At 45.4% G+C, this 22,322-nt stretch overlaps 1 protein-coding gene and 1 long non-coding RNA gene across 7 annotated transcripts in view; one reads left to right on the plus strand and one right to left on the minus strand.

Annotated features, from left to right (window-relative positions):
* The window catches only part of JAKMIP1 (janus kinase and microtubule interacting protein 1), an 86,366-nt gene extending 76,559 nt beyond the window's left edge, over positions 1-9,807 (minus strand). For 5 of the 6 annotated variants that reach the window (XR_013842680.1, XM_079991537.1, XM_079991536.1 and 2 more), the window contains exon 1: positions 9,786-9,807. The gene's annotated coding sequence lies outside the window, so the exon portion shown is untranslated. Of the gene's footprint in view, positions 1-2,876; positions 3,095-9,785 lie in introns of those variants that run through there. The other variant, XM_079991534.1, reaches the window with a different exon arrangement.
* Positions 9,808-13,880: 4,073 nt separating this feature from the next.
* LOC307224716 overlaps positions 13,881-22,322 on the plus strand; it is a 47,354-nt gene continuing 38,912 nt past the window's right edge. Inside the window, exon 1 of the long non-coding RNA XR_013842715.1 lies at positions 13,881-14,288. This is a non-coding gene — a long non-coding RNA (uncharacterized lncRNA). The remainder of the gene's footprint in view (positions 14,289-22,322) is intronic.

Below are 22,322 nucleotides of genomic sequence, written 5' to 3' on the forward strand. Positions count from 1 at the left end.
TTCGCAGGGGGGCACTGGCAAAGGAAGAGGAGTGCAGGGGGAGCGCACCGCCCCTGGCAGCGCGATCCCAGTGGAGTACCATCGTGGCTGCCCCCCGGCTGCGCTGGGCACCACGCCCCCGCAGGTGGCATGCCACACCCCGAGACGCACACCACACCCCTTTGGGTGGTGCATCACACCCTCAGGACACGCCCCACGCCCCTGTGGGTGGCACCCCATGCCCCTGGGACACACACCATGCCCCTGGGACGCATGCCAGCCCCGCCCCCTCCTGCTCTCCGCCCCCCCCCCGGTCTCCCTCTCTCCTGTTTACCTCTCTGCCACAAACAGCAGTCTCTTGGTTCCTGGACCCACATAGCATTGGCTCCATCTCTGCATTCTAGCTAGTGCTGCAGCCCGGAAATACAGACTATTCTGTATTCTATTCTATTTCTTAGGCTATTTATGGTGTGTCTGTAGCCTTCCCAACACACTTGCTATCTTTCAGAGTGAGGGTCCCAGACTGTGAACACCTATTCCTGCTGGGAGATTTCAATGCCAGAGTTGGGAATGATCATCACACATGGGATAACTGCGTAGGCCACTTTGGAATTGGCAGCATGAGTGAGAATGGATAAAAGCTGCTTGAGCTGTGCTTGTATCACAGCCTCTGCATCAGGAACACATTCTTCTCTAACAAGGCAAAACATCAAGGATCCTGGAGGATCCAGGCCACTGGCACCAGATGGTCTTGATTGCCACCAGGAGATCTGGTGACTGAACTGTGTTCATGTTACACTGAGCTACCACCGTGCCAGCTGCGCCACGGATCACAGATCACTCCCTAGTAGTGAGTAAGATCCATCTCCAACCAAAGACCGTTCATAGCACAAAGTATGGCCTGGAATCAACACTAACAGAACAGTCGTACCTGAACTTTGTGAACGCTTCTGTGATACCGTTGAACAAGCTGTACTGAACTGCCCAAGAGATAGCATTGAAGCAAGGTGGAACTACATCAAAGAGCTATGCCCTCTTGGGCAAAATATAGCAGCAGATCCCCAACTGGTTTGAGGGTGGCATTGAGGACATGGAGCCTGTTATCAAACAAAGATGTGCTCTTCCAAGCCCACTTCCCAGCATGTTCACACTCCTGTCTCAGCAAAGTCTACGCTGGCTTGGTCATGTCCACAGAATGGAGGATGGAAGGATTCCCAAGGGCCTGCTCTACGGACAGCTGGCTTCAGGCACCAGGCCTGTTGGCAGAGTGTGTTACAAAACTGTCTGCAAGCGTGACATGAAGGCTGGCAACGTCTTCTGCTCTAGCAAAGGTAAAGTTGGATTCAGTGGATGATGAAATGGAAAAGGCCTTTGCACAGGTGTCTAGAGTAGGGTTCCCCAAACTTGGGTCTCCAGCTGTTTTTGGACTACAATTCCCAAACATCCTTGACTTCTGGTCCTGCTAACTAGGGATGATGGGAGTTGTAGACTAAAAATGGCTGGAAACCCAAGTTTGGGAAACCCTGTTCTAGAGAAATAAAACATCCAAATGGCTGAATTGTGTTGGAGGAGGAGTGGAATGAAGCCACGGATGGAGAAATCAAGAGGCGTATTGAACTGGCAAAGATAGAGTTGAAAGAGAAAGGATTATGTGTATAATTTGTACATAAATCAAATATTGTACAAGTGTCATAAATGCAGTTAGTGGCACCCCTGGAATTTCTCATTACCAGCCCTTACTGTGGGAAACTAGGATCACCAACACAATTTATCCAAGGTGCAACAGAATGGAATAAAGCAAATGTCTAAAAATTGACACCAAATCAATTTATACTTACAAAAAATGGAAATATCCTCACACTTGTTTCTGAATATTTGCTACCACTAGCCCTGGCAAGTTCCTCAAGAAAGGAATTCTGCTGCTATATTCAAGTCAGGTATATTTGATTTACAACAGGTGCTGAACACATATGTGTTCTAGAAGCATACTGCAGTCCTAAAAAAATAATAATTCAAAGGAGGGGGGACACCAAAGGTAATATACTAGAACTGAGGTTACAAAAGGTTGCAAGAGAAACAAACTGTCCTTAAGTTACCAAGAAGCTTAACGTGCGCTTAGCTAAAAATAGAAAGGATACCTAAACCGCAAACAGAAAATGACAAATCCAATACCTGTAGGACAAATAATACTACTTTCTGTCCCAGCTGATCAACATCACTCCTGTTGCCTGTGTCTGAAGTCAGTGAGTTTCCTTGCTCTCAGGGCCACTGGCCAAAGATCTAGCAACAGATTGGCACCCATCGATGTGTAATGTGGGAAGAGATCCTCGGATGAAGGCATAAAGAGTTCAAGTGGAGGGGCATCCCATCCACGAGCTGAATTAGATAAGACTGAAAAAGCGGAAGTGGCAGGCAAGGAGTCCCCAACCACTGCTAAGAAAACAAGTCTTGTGCCATTTTAAGAATGCCCCTCGTGCCTGAACTTTACATATCCGTTTTCGCTCTGAAGGCAGACCAAGCTGAAAATTACATCTTTTATTTACTGACCACTCCTGGATTTTTAAATGAGCAGTTCACAGCATGAAATAAATGGCGACATCCAAGTCCAAATACCAAAGATACTTGGTGGACCTCTGACAGCAAGGAGCTACGTAGGCAAAGCAGAGGAGGTTGTATCTCGGGTCGCTGTAGGGCCATGAGAAGGGCCTCCCTCCCGGGTCTCAAGGGCCAAGCTGGAGACAGGGGGAGAAGCATGCCTGCAAGTATTTGGACCCCAATTCATCCATACCTTGCACTTGACTTGGGAGTGTGTAGGCAGGCAGCTATTTCCCCCCTCTAGCCATTTTCTCTACACCAAGAAGACTTTATATATTTCTATCATGTTTCCTCTTACTCACCTTTTCTCGAAACTAAAAAGGCCCGAATGTTGTGACTTTTTCTCGCAGGGGTGTGGCTCCTTCCCCTTGATCATTTTGATTGCCCCCGTTCTGTAGCTTTTCCAGCTCTGCAGGATCCTTTTTCACGTGAGGTGGCCAGAGTGGTGGTCGCACCATAGATTTGTATTGCAGCATAATTGGCAGTTTTGTTTTCAATTTCTTTCCTAAATACTGTTAAAGGTAAAGGTAAAGGAACCCCTGACCATTAGGTCCAGTCATGGCCGACTCTGGGGTTGCAGCGCTCATCTAGGCCGAGGGAGCCGGCGTACAGCTTCCGGGTCATGTGGGCAGCATGACTAAGCCACTTCTGGCAAACCAGAGTAGCGCACGGAAACGCTGTTTACCTTCCCGCCAGAGCGGTACCTATTTATCTACTTGCACTTTGACGTGCTTTCAAACAGCTAGGTTGGCAGGAGCAGGGACTGAGCAATGGGAGCTCACCCCATTGCGGGGATTCGGACTGCCGACCTTCTGATCAGCAAGTCCTAGGCTCTGTGGTTTAACCCACAGCGCCACCCGTGTCCCTAGATACTGTTAGCATGTGTTAAATAAGTATTTGGAGGGGGGGGGTCTCATTGCGCATCACTTAATTCTTGCTTATACTGAATTGCATTTGTCATTTCACCTAGTTGGGAGAGACCCTTTGATAGCTCTTTTCCCTTGTTTTAATCACCTTTAACAATTTGGTGTCAACAAAGATGGCCATCTCATTGCTAAGCCCTAACTAGAGATCAAGGTAATATGCACAACTCCCAACCTAACCATTTTGGGGACTTCACTTTCTTGATCTGTTCACTGGCAGAACTACATTTATTCTTGCTCTCAGCTTACTGGTGTTTTTTTTTAACTCATGACCCTAAGAGGACCTGCCTTCTTATTTCACGACAGCTAAACTCACTCTGAAAACTTTGGTGAGGTACTCTGAAAGCTTTTTGAGGTACTCTGAAAGCTCTACATAATACAAACTAGATCAGCTCTGTGAATATCTACCTGCTTGATGACACTCACAAAGAACTACAAAAAGGTCCATGAGATAAAATCCAGGGCCCACAGAACTTGAAAGTGGCAGAAGATGGGGGCACCAGCAAATTACCATCCAGTACTTCGGCTGGCATGTGCAGGCTAAGCCCTCGGGAGCCAACATGGTCGCCACAGCATCCTTTCTTATCTTAAAAAAACCCTTTATAGCTATAGGGCAGCTGTAAAACCATGTGACGGCTGCTCCGTAGCTGTAAAAAAACAATAATAAGATGTTGATATTATTTTTACTTTAAAATTTATGTTATCCTATTCTAAAATAAAACAGTGTTTATTCCAAAGTAAATGTGCTAAGCATCATGGCAGCCAAACCAAGCTCCATTTTATTCTGGCAGTCTAACTGATCTTAAAATGCAAAACTGCACACTGGGCTGGCAAACTCCCCACCCCGCAACATTTAAGGAATGTAGAAGTGGTTATAGAACACGTTGTAAAGAGGCATTAATTATATGCTCCACAAGTGAAGTAATAGGCTTATAGGTCTCCTATTATCTAAAGGGGGACACTATACAAGCATTAATTTCAGGGTCTAAAGTTGCCTAGCTGTATCACTGGCAGCAAACAACAATTTTCAGTGAACTACTTAGAATCATAGAATTGTCGAGTTGGAAGGGATCCCAAGGGTAATCTAGTCCAACCCCCTTCAATGCAGGAATCTCAGCTAAAGCATCCATGACAGACGGCCATCCAACCTCTGCTTAAAAAACCACCAAGGAAGGAGAGTCCATAATTTCTCTTGAGTCTGTTCCACTGTGGGGCAGCTCTTACTGTCAGAAAGTTCTTCCTGATGTTTAGCTGCAATCGCCTTTCTTGTAGCCATTGGTTTGAGTCCTACCCTCCAGAACAGGAGAGAACAAGCTTGCTCCACCTTCCATATTTGTATGCCTATGTGATGCTACAAGATTTCATATTACATTGTGAATCTGCACACCTTTTGTTTGTTCATTGCATATAAAACTATTTTATATTTGTCATTTAGTTCAACTGGCACCTTACAAATCACTAGTACCTTTCCGAGCACAATTCAAAGTGTTGGTGTTGACCTTTAAAGCCCTAAATGGCTTTGGTCCAGTATACCTGAAGGAGCGTCTCCACCCCCATCGTTCTGCCCGGATGCTGAGGTCCAGCTCCAAGGGCCTTCTGGAGGTTCCCTCACTACAAGAAGTGAAGTTACAGAGAACCAGGCAGAGGGCCTTCTCGGTAGTGGCACCCGCCCTGTGGAATGCCCTCCCACCAGATGTCAAAGAGAAGAACAACTACCAGACTTTCATAAGACATCTGAAGGCAGCCCTGTTTAGGGAAACTTTTAATGTTTGATGCATTACTGTATTTTAATATTTTGTTGGAAGCTGCCCAGAGTGGCTGGGGAAGCCCAGCCAGATGGGTGAGGTATAAATAATAAATTATTATTATTATTATTACTAGTGCAAGTTGTTTGATATAAAGAATATAAGTTTGTAAGTGATCAGTGTAAAAAATTCAAAGCAGGGTAGATGTGAGGGATAGGTCACAAAAGGTTTGGGCCCGATCACTGCATGTCTATGGCCAAACTCTGCTCAAAGTAGCTCTCTCACAAGCATAGGGTGACCAGGACTCATTTTCCTGAGCAAATTCTCCATGAACACAACTGTTAACAAATTACACTCACATGAGACAAATCCTCATTGATGTGGCTTCACTCCTCCCTGTGTTTCAACTCCACTGAAGACACAGTCAGCCAAGAAGAGGGAAGTCCACCCTCGCAGGGATCTCAGCCAAGTGGTAACAGATCCCTCAGCTTACTGATTACAATGTGAATCTTCCTTGGCCCTTGCCATGGCACACCTAGCAGAGGTTTGCTTGCCTACTAAAAAACTGGGCAAGTGCTTCTGAGCAGATACGCTTGGCGAGGAGAGGCAGATGCCGCCCCTGCTCTTGCATTCTCTACAGTTCAGGAAAATTTGAACGAGGGAGGAAGCTCACCAGCGGGGACAGGGGATCCTGTCATTGGCACCAAACTTCAAATTCTCATCTGTCAACTGACCTGCCACTCCTGCAGATGACATCAATCCTGCTCTGAAAAAGGTTCCCAAGCTGCCCTCAATTGCATTCCTCCTCTACTTTACCACTGAAAAAACACCAACAGCAGAAGTGTCCACAATTCAAAGCTGTCCCCATGCCAAATTGTCCCAGTCCTAAACTGATTTTTCTAAGGCTGGACTACAAGGCACAAGCATAGGAACAGGAGACTCAAACAGCAGCAGCAGCAGCAGCAGCAGCAACGATCACTTCCTTTTCTTTTTTAGGGATATAATTTTTTAATGACTTTTAAAAGGGACTTCTACAGGAGGAGGGTGCACTGCAGAGCAAGTCACTCCATTTAATTCAGCCTTGGACTTTTGAGAGGTTTACTGTATGCTTGCAATACCACACATGAGTTGTGTGTGAGGAGTGCTGCTTCATCCACTGTTAAGCCTCAGCTCAGTCCTCAGCTTTCAGCATCCAAAAGGGTATGGTCATGCAGGCAGGTTTAAGCCCCAAACTTCTCATTACACAAAAAGTAATGCATTGTACACAAAAACCAGACATTAACCACAAGCAGAGCTACATGACAGGTACTGATGGGGCCTAAATAAACAACAAGTTCTATGTTTAATATGTAAGTAGTGGAATATAATAAATATGTCACACAGCACGTCTGTCAGTAAATCACACAGTTCATACTGTGACCCCAGCACATCCTTGGGTCCTTCACCCCTGGATGCTGCAAACTTACTCCCACTTTGGAATTAACTGTAAATATTTTCTAAGCCATGAAAGACCCCCAATCACACTATCTTTAGAAAACAATGGAAACAGGATTTTTTTTAACCCCATGTCTACAAATTTCCATGAATTTTACATCTGTATCCCAAAGAACAATATAAATGTAATGTTTCTATGTGCTCAGGATTCAGAAGTATAATTTCCAAGATAAATGGAATGGCTCCTAGACAGGCGGTCTTTCTAAAAATTGAGCTAGAATTAACGGCATAATGCAGACTGGAGCTCCCACACCTCTGCTGTAAATTCTGGGAGCAGGGTAGGACCATTGCCTTCATCCTTTTCTTGAGAGCTTTCCAGAGGAATCTGGCTGACCACTGCTGGACTAAATAGACATTCCTCTCATTCAGCCTAACTTTGCTGTTGTTATTTATGCATGCACCATGCACAAATACATTTACACTTTACAAAGTAAAATTCACTTAACAGAATTCAGCTAGTCGTACCTTGGAAGTCGAACGGAATCCGTTCCGGAAGTCCATTTGACTTCCAAAACATTCAGAAACCAAAGTGCGGCTTATGATTGGCTGCAGGAAGCTCCCATTGAACGTGCGGATTCCAAAGAATGTTCGCAAACTGGAACACTTACTTCTGGGTTTGTGGCGTTCAAGAGCCAAAACGTCTGAGTAAAAAGGCGTTCGGGAACCAAGGTACAACTGTACTTCTTATTGTTCAAGTGGTTCCTAAGCATTTTTTCCCTTCTGCCACAATTTGGTTGTCACAAAATTTTTGAGAAGCCAACACAAATAGTGTTCAATTTAGAACGAACAGCAGAACAACAATGGGGGAGCAGTGCCGTGCAATCAGTTTGGTCAAAAACATAAAAATTAAATAAGAACTAAAACCTGAATCAGGTAACATTCACCATGTGTATCAAGATGCACTTCATATCACAAGGATATTAAGTACAGTAACTCACAATTTCTTTCACTGGACTACTTTGCAGTAAATGGATGTGTAAAGCACAAGGGAAATGAACGTAAAGTTAGTTGGTATCTCCCCATTCAAATATACATCTCACCCCTGATGTCATTTTAGACATTGGGTTCATTAAGTGCTATTTTAAAAGCAAGTAGCACTTAAAAGAAAAAAATGGCTGGCAATACAGCATCTCTAACTGGATAATAATAGACCTTAGAGGCCACTAATTTCAATTAAAGCAAGTATCTATGCCTTCCATAAATCTGTGTGGTCACCGAGGCCTAAAATCTGAAGACCGATTGCAGAACTCAGGATACAGACTCCACATTTGTGGACCATTAATACGTTAAAAGACAAAACAAAAAGCAAACTGTAGGGAAGTGCAAAAAGCAAATCAGTACCCTCAGCAAAGTCTGCAAAATTACTTTAATACCACCATTTATTTAAAAAATCTGCATGACACTGCATTACATAAGAGTTGCCACCACACAACACAGTTCAGTGGGAGCAAAAAAGGGCCTCTTCTGAAGTTAATAGTACTAATTGAAATTCAAAACTTTGTCAGTTTGTATGGGAGGTGTTCCAATGATTGACCCTGCGATCCTAAAGCTACACTGAACTCAACATACACACACTTCCTCATAAAAAAGATCTCTATATGCCGACTTGTCTCCCAGACCTCACCATAAGGCTTGCAACATCAAACTAAACTCTTGGTGACAACTTACAGGGTCAGTGAGATCCTTAACTCCTGGTGCTTTGATTTTTACTTAAAAGCAGTCATTGGACCCTCATCAAGTCTTTCCCTCCGCCCAGTCTAAACCCCCCTCCCGCCAACCGCTATGTACCAATATTGTACAGCTTCTCCAGAAAAACAAACAGCTTTTGGGGGGTTGGGACGGGGACAATTTGGATGAGGTGAAGTGTAAACACTCCACTTTGTTTTTTTTTTATATAATATTTATTAATAGTTTTTTTTAAATTATAACATAATAAACGAAACATACAAAAAACATCACATTTCATAACATATTTTCTTATCCTTTTTGGACTTCCTCACATCTCCCTCTCCTACGTTCCAAAATATAAAAATTAATTCAGCAATTTATCGCCTTGTCCCCACCTTATCTAATTTTCCAATGTTATATCTTAAATTTTAGATATATTCATTTGACTTTTTAAAACTTTTGAGTTTAGCCTAATCATTATCTAAAAATTGATTTTTTCCTAAATTTAGCTTATCTTCATAGTTCAGTTTATCTAATTCAATGGTGCCAAGTTGTTTGTGATCAAGCATCCTCCTTAACATTCATACAGTTTACAATATTTTTGCAAATAGTAAACACTCCACTTTGAAGCACCACTTCGCATATGACCACTTCAGAGTGAAAATAAAATCTTCACACATATCCTCGGTCCCTCATGAATCCTTCTGCTGATCAGAAACAATACTGTTTTCTCAGAGCATTTGAGGGAAAGTTTGGGATCTGAGCACCAGACCCCATCCTGCTCCGGCTCTCTCCAGAGAAGGCTCCGCTCCCACGCGGGACCAGCCGCGGATTCGGGCCCGGGGCGCTCGCCACCACCCGGCCCGGAACCAGGGCGCCCCTCCCCGAAGCAGCCTCCGAGGGGCGCTGCCGGGCCCCCTGCCCTTCCCCCGGGAGCAAGGCCCCTCCAGCCCCGCAGGTGCGAAGGAGGAGGCAGCGCCGGGGGGGCCGCCAATGCCCGCACTTGACCCGCCGATTAGCAGGGGGCTCGTTTCCCGGAGCAGCGCAGGCTGGCCAGGCCGCCGCGCCCCTGGGGCCCCTGGAAAAGAGGGGCGCGGAGAGGGGAGCCCCCCTTCCCTTCCTCCCTGCGCGAAGCAAGCCAGCGCCGGCATCCTCTGGGCAGGAAGGATGCGGCAGGCGGCGCAGCAGCAGCAGCAGCAGGGTGGCTCCCTGGCCGACGCCTTCCGACCCGCCGGGCGAGGCGCACTTGCGCGCCCGGGTCCGGGCCGAGCCCTTCCCCTCTGGCGGGGCAGGTGGTCTCCGCCAGCTGGCTGCCGCTGCCCGCTCCTCCCGGGCGTCTCCTGCCGCCCTCCCGCCTGCCGGGCTGGCCGCGTCCACTTGCCTTGGGGGAAGCCGAGGGTCCCAGAGGGAAGCGGGGCGGCGGGCGGGCGGGCGCGCCGCCTGCCAGGCTGGGCTGCGCTGGGCTGGGCTCCGCGCTCCTCCCCGCCGGGCTGCGGCCGCAGCTCCGCCTCCCAGCGCCTTGAAGCGCGCCGCGCTCGTCGGGATTGGCGCCGGGCCCCGCCACTCCAGCGCGCCGCCGCCGCCGCCGCCGCCCTCGCCTGCGGCCGGGGCTCCGGAGGATGCTGACGGAGGAAGAGGCGCTGCGCCCGCCTGCACCTTCGCGCGGACCCAGCGCGATGAAGAAGCGCGGCTGCGCGCTCCTCTGGTGCCTCCTGCGGGCGCCTGGCTAAGTGGACGCCGCCAGCATAGGCTGCCGCGCGAGGTGGGCCTGGGACCGGATCCAGCCACGCTTTCCCTCTGCCCATACGTACGTGCACGAAGGCTTCCGAATTGGCCCGTCCCGGGAGGCGCGCTCGCCAGTCCCGTCCCCCCCTCGGATGGCGCCCCTTTTCTACCTCCGCCCCCCATCATTCCTCTTAAGTTGTGGGCGAACATAGCAGACGACACAGCGATTTCTCCAGAGCAGCTCTTTACTTGCAAGCTGGACAGAACTGAACAGCAAACAGCTCAGCCGGCCTGCTTTTATAGGCAGCCGGCTGTCAAGATTGTAGCAACAACAACCCAGAGTTTCCCGCCTAAAATAACTGACGTGGACCTGAGTGAAAACTATCTGCAGACCTAATTCTAATATCTACAGACCTAATCCTAATTCCTGTATCCGCAAGAGCTCCCGGCGCAATTAAAATAGTGGAATGAATCCGTTTGAAAGAGCGCAGACGCCTCAGTAGCAACACTCTGAAAGTGGTGCTTCTCACAGTGGCCCCTTCAAACTATAATTTTTTTTTCTGTGGAGCACCACTTTTCGTAGAGATTTTAGCACTCGCCCTCAAAAAGTGCTTGACGGACGGGACCTCCACCCGGGGGGGCAACTACGTCTGACGCTGCTGCAGGGATAATTACACGTTTATCTGGTTTTTTAAAGTAAAAGTAACCTGTGCTTTATATCATTTCCAATTAATTGCAATCTTACAATGACTCGCTTTAACTTTTTATGGCAGCACTCAAACTTTTCGACCCTGCATTTTTATATGCACAGCAACAAATAGTGACATGCTTCATAGTGAATAATGGGCTGGTCCCGTTATTGGGGAAAATCAGGCCTCCAATCCTGCGCCCAGTAGCTGCTCCACCATGCGCAGAAATGCTCTCCAGATGCTGCAGAACCTGGAAGCCCATAAATCAGTGGCACAAGCATGGGCGTAGCCAAGGGAGGGGGGCAGCTTCCCTCTTAAGTAAATAAATAAAAATACGTAACTAACTGAGGTTCTGCCCCCCCCCCAAATCCTGGCTATGACCATGGGCACAAGTAGCATGGCAAGGATATTTGTGCCAGCCACAAGATGCAAGACCCCTCTCCTGGTATGGGACTCTGCCACTCACACACTGCCTGCCCTTCAGCTGATCAAGCTCTCATACTGCTCTTGCTCATGGCAAGGAAGAAGAGCTGATATGGTAAATCATTGTATTCAGCTGCTGATATATCTTGATGTTAACAACCAAATATCACTCACGCCTACTGGAAACCCATTGGATCTATCAACCTCTAAGGGTGGACCATCCTAATATGTAGGTCCCTCGCCTCTGCAGAGGGTGGTAAACCAGAGAATCCCTTGTTGTTGTTGTTTAGTCGTTTAGTCGTGTCCAACTCTTCGTGACCGCACGGACCAGAGCAGCCAGGCCCTCCTGTCTTCCACTGCCTCCCACAGTTTGGTCAGACTCATGCTGGTAACCTCGAAAACACAATCCAACCATCTCGTCCTCTGTCGTCCCCTTCTCCTTGTGCCCTCCATCTTTCCCAACATCAGGGTCTTCTCCAGGGAGTCTTCTCTTCTCATGAGGTGGCCAAAGTACTGGAGCCTCAGCTTCACGATCTGTCCTTCCAGTGAGCACTCAGGGCTGATTTCCTTCAGAATGGAGAGGTTTGATCTTTTTGCAGTCCATGGGACTCTCAAGAGTCTCCTCCAGCACCATAATTCAAAAGCATCAATTCTTTGGCGATCAGCCTTCTTGATGGTCCAGCTCTCACTTCCATACATCACTACTGGGAAAACCATGGCTTTAACTATACGGACCTAATCTGTCCCAATTGCCCAATGTCAGGAACACACACACTCTATATCCCCTCACATCTGGACAGAGCAGAGAGAGAGAATTTATATACAACACAGCAACTTGCCCTCCCTGACCCAAATCTGCCCTGATGCTGCAAGGAGTACCTAGGTGGGCACAGACAGGTGAGACCAACTCTGCCCTGCTCACCCACCCAGGTTTCAGTGATTCAGACCAGATCAGCTTCCTTATCCATTATCAATTCATGGAAAGCTGGTTTCATCTGACCTGAGATAATTTATTGTGTAACCGTACTGGTTGCTATTGCTGTATTTTATTGTGGGCAAAATGAATGCAAAGCTGGATTGTTGTCAATACAGGGGGAATTTTAAGTTGTACTTTTTATGGGAAGAATGGTGATGAAACCACTTTATTTAGAATGTGAAAAGCTCAACAGAAAACTCTCTCTTTGCTGCTTCAGGGCCTTGTCCCTAGAGCCCGTGAGCATTTTGTAAAACCTGGAATGGAACTGTTTTGATTCTGGTGACCTGGAACACATAAAACACAGGTTGAATTCAGCTGAGTTTTAAGAAAGGGCGTATATAGGAAAGGGGAAATCACAAAGGAGGAGTGTACATGAGCAGGGAGAAAGTCAAGCTGGCCAAAGCTCAGAATGAGTTGCAAGAGAGGTTTTAAAATAATAAAAAAAGGTTTATTCAGCTATGTTCAAAGCAAGAGGAAGTGAGGCATCTAATCATAAGCCTGCATTTTTATCAAGCTTATATTTTGATCAGGGCCTGTATCTTAAAATGAGCTTAAAGATCTTCAAATGTTTCATGCCAGGCAGAAGAGCAGCTGCCTAAGAACCTTGGCAAAATGTTTTTCCTCCTAGACAAGGGGGCCCCCTGATTTATAGCAGAAAACAATTCTCAAAGTCGTAAAAAGGGAATTACAGGCTGACAGCCAAGGTTACACTGACCCTACATATTACAGAAGATAAAAAAGCAGAGAAAAACATAATTAAGACTGGGTAAATAGTAAAATAAAACCATGTGCCTCCCATTAAACTTGAGCCATATTTTCCTAAGGTTCAAAGGTCAAGAGCAATGGAAAAGCATCTAGTTGGCAGAAAGGAAGAGAACATTTTGGGAAGTCTTTTTCTAAAGTTGTTTCTTTCTTAAACTGAGATCCTTTTAAGATTTCTTTTCCTTTTAAAAGGTTATTTATGTTATGTATATATATTGGCTTAAATGTAATTATGCAAAGGAATTAGAAGCTAAGAAATGTTAAATCCTTATGCTAGATTCTTATTTCATATAGTTGGAAGAGATAACAGGGGCCATCAGCCACCAGCCCAGCCCCCCCTTGCCAAGCAGGAAACATCATTAGAGCATTTGTCAAGCTTTTGTTTAGAGACCTCCAAAGGAAGGAGATCTTTCAATGATGATCCTTGACATCTGTTTAAGATAAAAATTTGAGATTAAACCATCTGTTTTGGAGGGCAATAGGGCGAGGTGAGCTGGTAATTAAGGTTCCTTGTTGAGACACATGTAAGATATATTACTACTTATTTGTCATTTATAGATAGAAGAATATATAGCTTTTTGATTCCCATAAAAGGACAGAAGGAAATGGGTGTATCTTTTGTGATTGGTTCTAGCAAACAGCCAATAGGAATTTCAACCAGGCTGATTGGACAGAGGCAGCCACAGGAGGAGCAAGGGGGCTGGATTAAGGAAATATAAGTGCTGGCCAGAATAGCAGGAGGCCAGGCCAGAGCTTGGTAACCAAATACCACTGTGCCTCATATTTATTTGTCTGACAAATAAATTACTATTTTAATTTCTCTATTGCTGCGTTGAATATTTCATTCCAGCTAAGCGTTAACCACAAGCAGGGTGCTACAGAAGAACCAGGAAGTCGTAGGCCCTCCGTGTGGAGAAGATGGAAAAATGTCATTGGTTCAAAGGGAGAACTGCTTAACACCTGCTTTGCCTCCTGTCTTCACCTGAAAGGAAAGCAGTGCCCAACCTGGTGACAACAGAATAAACGATGGAGAGAGGGAGCTGCAGCCCAAGATAGGAAAAGAACACCTAGCTACTTGAAACATACTGTACAGTGGTACCTTGGGTTACATACACTTCAAGTTACATATGCTTCAGGTTACAGACTCCGCTAACCCAGAAATAGTGCTTCAGATTAAGAACTTTGCTTCAGGATGAGAACAGAAATTGCGCAGTGGCAGCACGGCAGCAGGGGGAGGCCCCATTAGCTAAAGTGGTGCTTCAGGTTAAGAACAGTTTCAGGTCAAGAACGGACCTCCAGAACGAATTAAGTACTTAACCCGAGGTAGCACTGTATTGGCCTGAATATAAGCCGCACCTTTAAAATTGGAGGGGGGAGGGAAAAAAAAGAAAAAAAAGACCCAAATACTGTATAAGCTGCTCTATTCCTCGCTGCCTGGCTGCATACCGGGCGGTGGGGGGCGGGGAGCTGAAGCGCATGGGGTGGGTGCTGCTTGACCCACGCTCCTGGCTGCATACCGTAAGGTCACAAATATAAGCCGCACTTTAACCTTTCACGGTCAGAATTTTTTTTTGGGGGGGGGAAGTGTGGATTACATTAAGGCCAATATGGTATTCAAATCTCCAAAGACAATCTGGATGTTTTAACTTGGTGGACAAATCTTACAATCATTTTTGTCCGTTTCTTAAGGGTCTCTGCTGAAATACATAGAGGTAAAGACTGAAAGAGAAATAAAAACACTGGCGCTACCATCATCTTGACTGATGCCACTCTACCCATCTGTCACAGACAGACAGATGGCCTTACACCAAATGTTTAGATCTTTATATGTATATTTTTCACTAGTGACAAAAAATTAGCTCTATAGATACTTCTGTTTCCCTGGGAGCCTCTGACAAGAATGCCTTTGGGTTGGAGACCATAAGGGCAATATCATCAGCAAAGATATTTAGTGGAAAACTCTGCCCATTTCTCAAGATAACTTTTATTTTCTGGTTACAGATAGGTAGCCGTGTTGGTCTGCCATAGTCAAAACAAAATAAAAAAATTCCTTCCAGTAGCACCTTAAAGACCAACTAAGTTAGTTCTTGGTATGAGCTTTCGTGTGCAGTTGGTCTTTAAGGTGCTACTGGAAGTGTATCTTTAAGGTGCTACTGGAAGTGTATCTTTAAAGTGTATCTTTAAGGTGCTACTGGAAGGAATTTTTTTGTTTTATTTTATTTTATTTTGTTTTATTTTATTTTGTTTTATTTTCTGGCTATTCTGGATGGCATTAGCTAGGACTTTGTTTGACAATGCAAGTAGCAAAGGTGACACGGGACAATCTTGCTTGGTGCCCCTTTGTGTGTTCAGAATATCCAAATCTTGTCCATTTACCCTTACCACTGCCTTGCTATTGCTATACAGTGGTACCTCGGGTTACATACACTTCAGGTTACATACGCTTCAGGTTACAGACTCCGCTAACCCAGAAATGGTACCTTGAGTTAAGAACTTTGCTTCAGGATAAGAACAGAAATTGGGCTCCGGCGGCACAGCGGCAGCAGGAGGCCCCATTAGCTAAAGTTGTGCTTCAGGTTAAGAACAGTTTCAGGTTAAGAACAGACCTCCAGAACGAATTAAGTACTTAACCCGAGGTACCACTGTATAAATATTGTGAAATGAATATAAAATCATGTCCAAAGTTCATTTTACAAAGTCAAGCTTATTGTTTTTCTTTGACTTGCTGTCCTGAGCACATCCAGAGGCATATTGAATTTGGATCAACTGATAGATGAGAAAGATAAATTTCTAACATATGCTGTTTTGCAAGATAAATATCATCTATCAGATGTAAACCTGCAGCTACTACACTTGTTAACAACCTTGTTTGCATCAGCAGCATTTACAGCTTCTGAGACACTGGTGATACTAGAACAACTGGTCAAATCCTTTGAAATGAAAAAACCCCCCATGATTAGTTTTTATAGATATTTGTTATAAATGAATCAATTTGATATGCAGATTTTAAGAAATGAGTGAATAAAGAATTGGAGGTTCCTATATTGCCTAGACAAAGGGAAAGTGTTTTAGCTCCTGTAGCAAATGTGTCAATGGACCTTAAACTATGATTTATATAACAAAAAAATAATGTTTAGAATTTAATGGACTCCACTATGCTAGTACTGTATAGAAAAGGACTGTCTAAGTCAACATGTTGTTGGAGAAGTAGTAAGGAGATTGTTTATTTAAAATACATGATTTTACAACGTTCAATGTTTATTAAGTTTTGGGGAAAATAGTGGATGATATAAATATAATTGTGTGGGTAATTTTTTTCCAGGGAAATTTTTTTTTTTTAACTATCTACCTACTATATGGAATTTGACAACTGAACACATAAATGGATTCTTCGTGCCATTACTGTGACCAAGAGACTGATACTGATGCACTGGAAAGGTAAGTGTATGGCTGCATTTAATCAACCTATTGAAGATATGACCACACTTGCAATTTATGAACGGATTGCTTATAGATGTAGACTTTGCATGGACAAGTATAATGATATCTGTAACACATTTCTACAAAATATAGTAGGCTAAATATATATACCTATATAGTGGTACCTCGGGTTAAGTACCGTATTTTTTGCTCCATAACACTCACTTTTTTCCTCCTAGAAAGTAAGGGGAAATGTCTGTGCGTGTTATGGAGCGAATGCCTACGGATGGCGGGGGGATCTGCTGCAGTCGTGAGCAGAGGATCCATGGTTCCCCTTCCTTCCCTCCTCCGTGGCTCGCTTTGAAACAGCAAAGCGGGAGAAGAGCCACTGAGTGGGAAGAAGAGAGGGACAGAGAGCCTGGTTACAAAGCACGGATCCACATGGATCCTCAGGATTTTTGCACTGGGTCACCCCAAATTCACCATCAGATCACATAGCATGTCCATGGCTACAGCTTGCACCCAAAAAAATCACGCACCCACTGTTGCCTGGGGCCGCAGTGGTGCAAAAACATGGTTACAAAGCATGGATCCACATGGATCCTCAGGATTTTTGCATTGGGCTACCCCAAACTCACTGTCAGATCACATGTCTGTGGCCACAGCATGAACCACAAAAATCATACATCCACTGTTTCGTTTAGAATATTTTTTTTCTTGTTTTCCTCCTCTAAAAACTATGTGCGTGTTATGGTTGGGTGCGTGTTATAGAGCTAAAAATACGGTACTTAATTCGTTCCGGAGGTTCCTACTTAACCTGAAACTGTTCTTAACCTGAAGCACCACTTTAGCTAATGGGGCCTCCCGCTGCCACCGGAGGACGATTTCTGTTCTCATCCTTAACCTGAAGCACTATTTCTGGGTTAGCGGAGTCTGTAACCTGAAGCGTATGTAACCTGAGGTACCACTGTATGTATTTGGATGATAATAATAATACTTATATTTAAGATAAGGATATATGGAATTGTAATTGTTAAATTTTATAATGATATAATTCACATTTTCCTTTTTATTTTTTATTTTATTCAATTAAACAATTATTTAAAATAATATTTAAAAAAAGGAATTATAAAGGATTAAGAATTTCTATGATAATGGCTAACCTAAAACAGAACGAGAGATCAATTTTATTTTTTAATAAACAAGAACACTCTTGATTTGAATTTAGGTGAGTTAGCTCCTCCATAGCAAAATATAAACAACAAGTAAAAGAGAATTAACACAATTTGAACACTTGATTGTGGGACATAATTTAATGACAGATCACTCACATATGTAGAATAGTAACAAAATTAGATAACAGGATTACAAAATGCTGAGGAAAGGATTTGGGTTACGACATAGGCGTAGCCAGAATTTTTGTTTGTGGGGGCAGAACCTCAGTTAACTATGTATATTTTTTATATAGGGGGGCAGCTGCCCTTCCCTGTCCCCCCCACCACTGGCTACGCCCATGCATTACGAAATTGAACCCACAGAATGGGAAAGAATATGGAACAAGATGCCTAGGAAATCAATCTCAGCAGAGTTTCAAGGCTCTACCCTTAATATAACCAGTAGGTGGCACTGTGCACCCATAAATTTACCACATATTAACCTCACTCTCCGCCCCAAATGCTGGCTCTGTGAAAAAAACATAACTATGTATTTCATGTAACCCACTGGGAGCTTTTTGGGAGATGGAGTTGTTATAAACAAGACAATAATTGACCCCAACCCCTTTCTTAGCTGAACTAGGGTTGTGGCATTGGCCAAACAAATATGATTTGGCTAAATAATTGTTTCTATATTTCTTGTTAGCTGCCAGGGTGGTTATAGCAAGAAAATTGAAATATTTAGAGGGATTTAATAAGGATTTATGCTATAGTCAAATCTGATCGATAGCTATTGCTGAAAAACTAACCCCAAAATTAAAGGTATACTAGCGGGCAAACAATCAACATTTAATTTTCTACTATGTGTTGGAGGAAATTATTATTTATTATTGATTACTACAATGCATCCTACAAAACATTCTGCTCTTTGGAATTCTTAGTAACTTTTCAGCTTTAAGTAAGAATATAAGAGGACCTCACTGACAATATTCTTATATTTATAAATAAAACTAATCATTTAAAAAAATCACTACCCCATAACAAGTTAGAGGAGCAATGCTGAAAATAGTTTTGGGATGGTGCTATATGTCAGGACAGCCCCTTCTGTGCACGTCTGAAATAGGTCAGGCCTGTTACTTGTAACTACAGGTTGCTGACTTGACTATTTGACTTTATAGGAACAAAACATTTTCTGGTGCTGAAGAGAAGCAACGAGAAACCATGCTGAGCTCTGCCCGTTAAGTGATTTACTTTATTTGTATATGTTATGGTTACCAGATGTCCCCGGATTTCATTTAACGTCCCCGGATTTATATTTTAAGTGTTGTAGATTTATTAGTAGGGAATGAATGTTGTGTGATTGGTTCAATGGCACAAGACACATCATATGGGGACTTTTGGTGAGGCAAAATGGCGGGCGCCACGGCAGCGAGCAGCTCCTGAAGCCAGCCAGAACCAACTGCGCTACCAGGCTGGCTCCGGGCTGCTGAGACTGCCACTGCCGCCACCGCCAAGGGGGAACTGGGGATGCCCAGCGTGTCAACTGGGGGAACCACTGACCCCCCCTACAACCCAAATCAATCCGGGAGCAATCCGGGAGATATTACTTCTTTTTTTTAAAAAAAACAACACTTTTTAAAATAACATTTTTTCTCTTTTTTTTTTAAAGTGTCCCTGGATTCTTTGAAAAAAATCTGGTAACCTTATTATACGTTTCAGAACTAACTTCGGACAAATTGATTTATTTGTCCACTAGTAAGCTATAGTCCAAAATGATAACAAGCAGATAGGATTGTGTCGGCTATGCTGCCTGCAGTTGGGCCTGAGACTGAAAAGAACCCAAGGAATTTCTCAAGTACTGATGCATTCCGGTCATTTTCTTCCACAAATTTTACACCTAGAGATAGTTGTGGTATGCCAGAAATGTGTGCTGTGAAAACTGATAATCTTGTAAAAGTGTCAGCCTTCACAATATCATCCCCCCAAATTTGGCCACACTATTTTATTAACTCATTCTGCATTCTTGTAGATGTGTATTTAGCGTTGCATATTTAGCCCATTGTTGTAAACTATGAGTTACAGCTCATGGTTTGTTTCAAGTGAGACAGGCTACAAGTTGGGTTTTCTGCAGGGTGCTGGGCCAAACCACAGGTTAGCGCTGCAGCAAGACTGGCACTGTGGGTTAAACCACAGAGCCTAGGACTTGCCAATCGGAAGGTTGGCAGTTCGAATCCCCGCGACGGGGTGAGCTCCCCTGCTCCTGCCAACCTAGCAGTTTGAAAGTACGTCAAAGTGCAAGTAGATAAATAGGTACCGCTCTGGCGGGAAGGTAAATGGCGTTTCCGTGCGCTGCGCTGGTTCGCCAGAAGCGGCTTAGTCCTGCTGGCCACATGACCCGGAAGCTGTATGCCGGCTCCCTCGGCCAATAAAGCAAGATGAGGGCCTCAACCCCAGAGTTGTCCGCGACTGGACCTAATGGTCAGGGGTCCCTTTAACTTTAAGACTGAGGAAGGAGTGAAGTGGTGGTGGTTTCGGTTCTGTGCACCAACATGATTGCTTCTACTTGCCGAGTTACGGTGTGGCTAAGCATTGCATGGAAACCTGGCTTTTCAGTGACAGTTGTGCAATTCAAAATTTTTCTTTATTAGCCACCATTTTGGAAATGATTCTTCTCAGTTTAAAGCGAGAGGTTGAAGCATGAATGAATAGTAATAGCTGCTAACAGTGGCGTAGCGTGGGTTGTCAGCACCCGGGGCGAGGCAAGTAATTTGCGCCCCCTAACCCATGGATTTGCGCCCCCTAACCCGTGGATTTGCACCCCCTAACCATAACCCCCAGATGTTGCGCCCGGTGCGGCCGGCCCCCCCTGCACCCCCCACGCTACGCCACTGGCTGCTAATCTTTGAGTTAGAAAGTACTATTCTCATAGCAGATGTTAATGAAAGTTGCACACAGAAGGCAAAGCAAGGACAGTTTTGCTTTTTTAAAAAAGCAGCATCAGCACTGGGTGCCTTAGTTTCCATTAGGAAAATTTCAAATGCCCCGCAACAACACAAGATTTTGAGTGGTATTGTGGGTTAAAGCCTCAGCGCCTAGGACTTGCCGATCGAAAGGTCGGCGGTTCGAATCCCTGCGGCGGGGTGCGCTCCCGCTGCTCGGTCCCAGCGCCTGCCAACCTAGCAGTTCAAAAGCACCTCCGGGTGCAAGTAGATAAATAGGGACCGCTTACCAGCGGGAAGGTAAATGGCGTTTCCGTGTGCGGCTCTGGCTCTGGCTCTGGCTCTGGCCAGAGCAGCGATGTCACGCTGGCCACGTGACCCGGAAGTGTCTCCGGACAGCGCTGGCCCCTGGCCTCTTAAGTGAGATGGGCGCACAACCCCAGAGTCTGTCAAGACTGGCCCGTGCGGGCAGGGGTACCTTTACCTTTACCTTTTAATTAGCAACCCGGGGTTGAGGTATCACTGAAATGCGCATTTTTGGGGCGCTTCAAAACATGAGGGTTGGGCTCTGCAACACTTTGGCCTGGTTTGGAGTAAATGGGAGAATGGGAGTGGTGTTACTACGATCCCTGGTTGGACGTAGCAGTTACTCAGTTCGGGAGAGCGGGTGCTGCAGCAGAAAGCAAGGTTTGTGTTGGAAATGCTTGCCAAGCTTTGGCGGGGGATCCCCGATGTTGGGGTTCCAAGTTAATAATAATAATAATAATAATAATAATAATAATTTATTATTTATACCCCGCCCATCTGGCTGGGCCTCCCCAGCCACTCTGGGTGGCTTCCATAGAAACCAAAAATATAGTAAAATATCACACGTTAAAAATTTCCCTGAACAGGGCTGCCTTAAGATGTCTTCTGAATGTCAGGTAGTTGTTTATCGCTTTGACATCTGCTGGAAGGGCGTTCCACAGGGTGGGCGCCACTACCGAGAAGGCCCTCTGCCTGGTTCCCTGTAACTTGGCTTCTTGCAATGAGGGAACCGCCAGAAGGCCCTCGGAGCTGGACCTCAGCGTCCGGGCAGAATGATGGGGGTGGAGATGCTCCTTCAGATATACTGGACCGAGGCCGTTTAGGGCTTTAAAGGTCAGCACCAACACTTTGAATTGTGCTCGGAAACGTACTGGGAGCCAATGTAGGTCTTTCAAGACCGGTGTTATATGGTCTTGGCGGCCGCTCCCAGTCACCAGTCTAGCTGCTGCATTCTGGATTAGTTGTAGTTTCCGGGTCACCTTCAAAGGTAGCCCCACACAGAGCGCATTGCAGTAGTCCAAGCAGAAGATAACCAGAGCATGCACTACTCTGGTGAGACAGTCTGCGGGCAGGGAGGGTCTCATCCTGCGTACCAGATGGAGCTGGTAAACAGCCGCCCTGGACACAGATTTGACCTGTGCCTCCATGGACAGCTGGGAGTCCAAAATGCAGGCAGGGAGGGTCTCATCCTGCGTACCAGATGGAGCTGGTAAACAGCCGCCCTGGACACAGATTTGACCTGTGCCTCCATGGACAGCTGGGAGTCCAAAATGCGGGCAGGGAGGGTCTCATCCTGCGTACCAGATGGAGCTGGTAAACAGCCGCCCTGGACACAGATTTGACCTGTGCCTCCATGGACAGCTGGGAGTCCAAAATGCGGGCAGGGAGGGTCTCATCCTGCGTACCAGATGGAGCTGGTAAACAGCCGCCCTGGACACAGATTTGACCTGTGCCTCCATGGACAGCTGGGAGTCCAAAATGCGGGCAGGGAGGGTCTCATCCTGCGTACCAGATGGAGCTGGT

The sequence above is a fragment of the Podarcis cretensis genome (genome assembly GCF_951804945.1).
Source record: "Podarcis cretensis genome assembly, chromosome: 9".
Classification (NCBI taxonomy): Eukaryota; Metazoa; Chordata; class Lepidosauria; order Squamata; family Lacertidae; genus Podarcis; species Podarcis cretensis.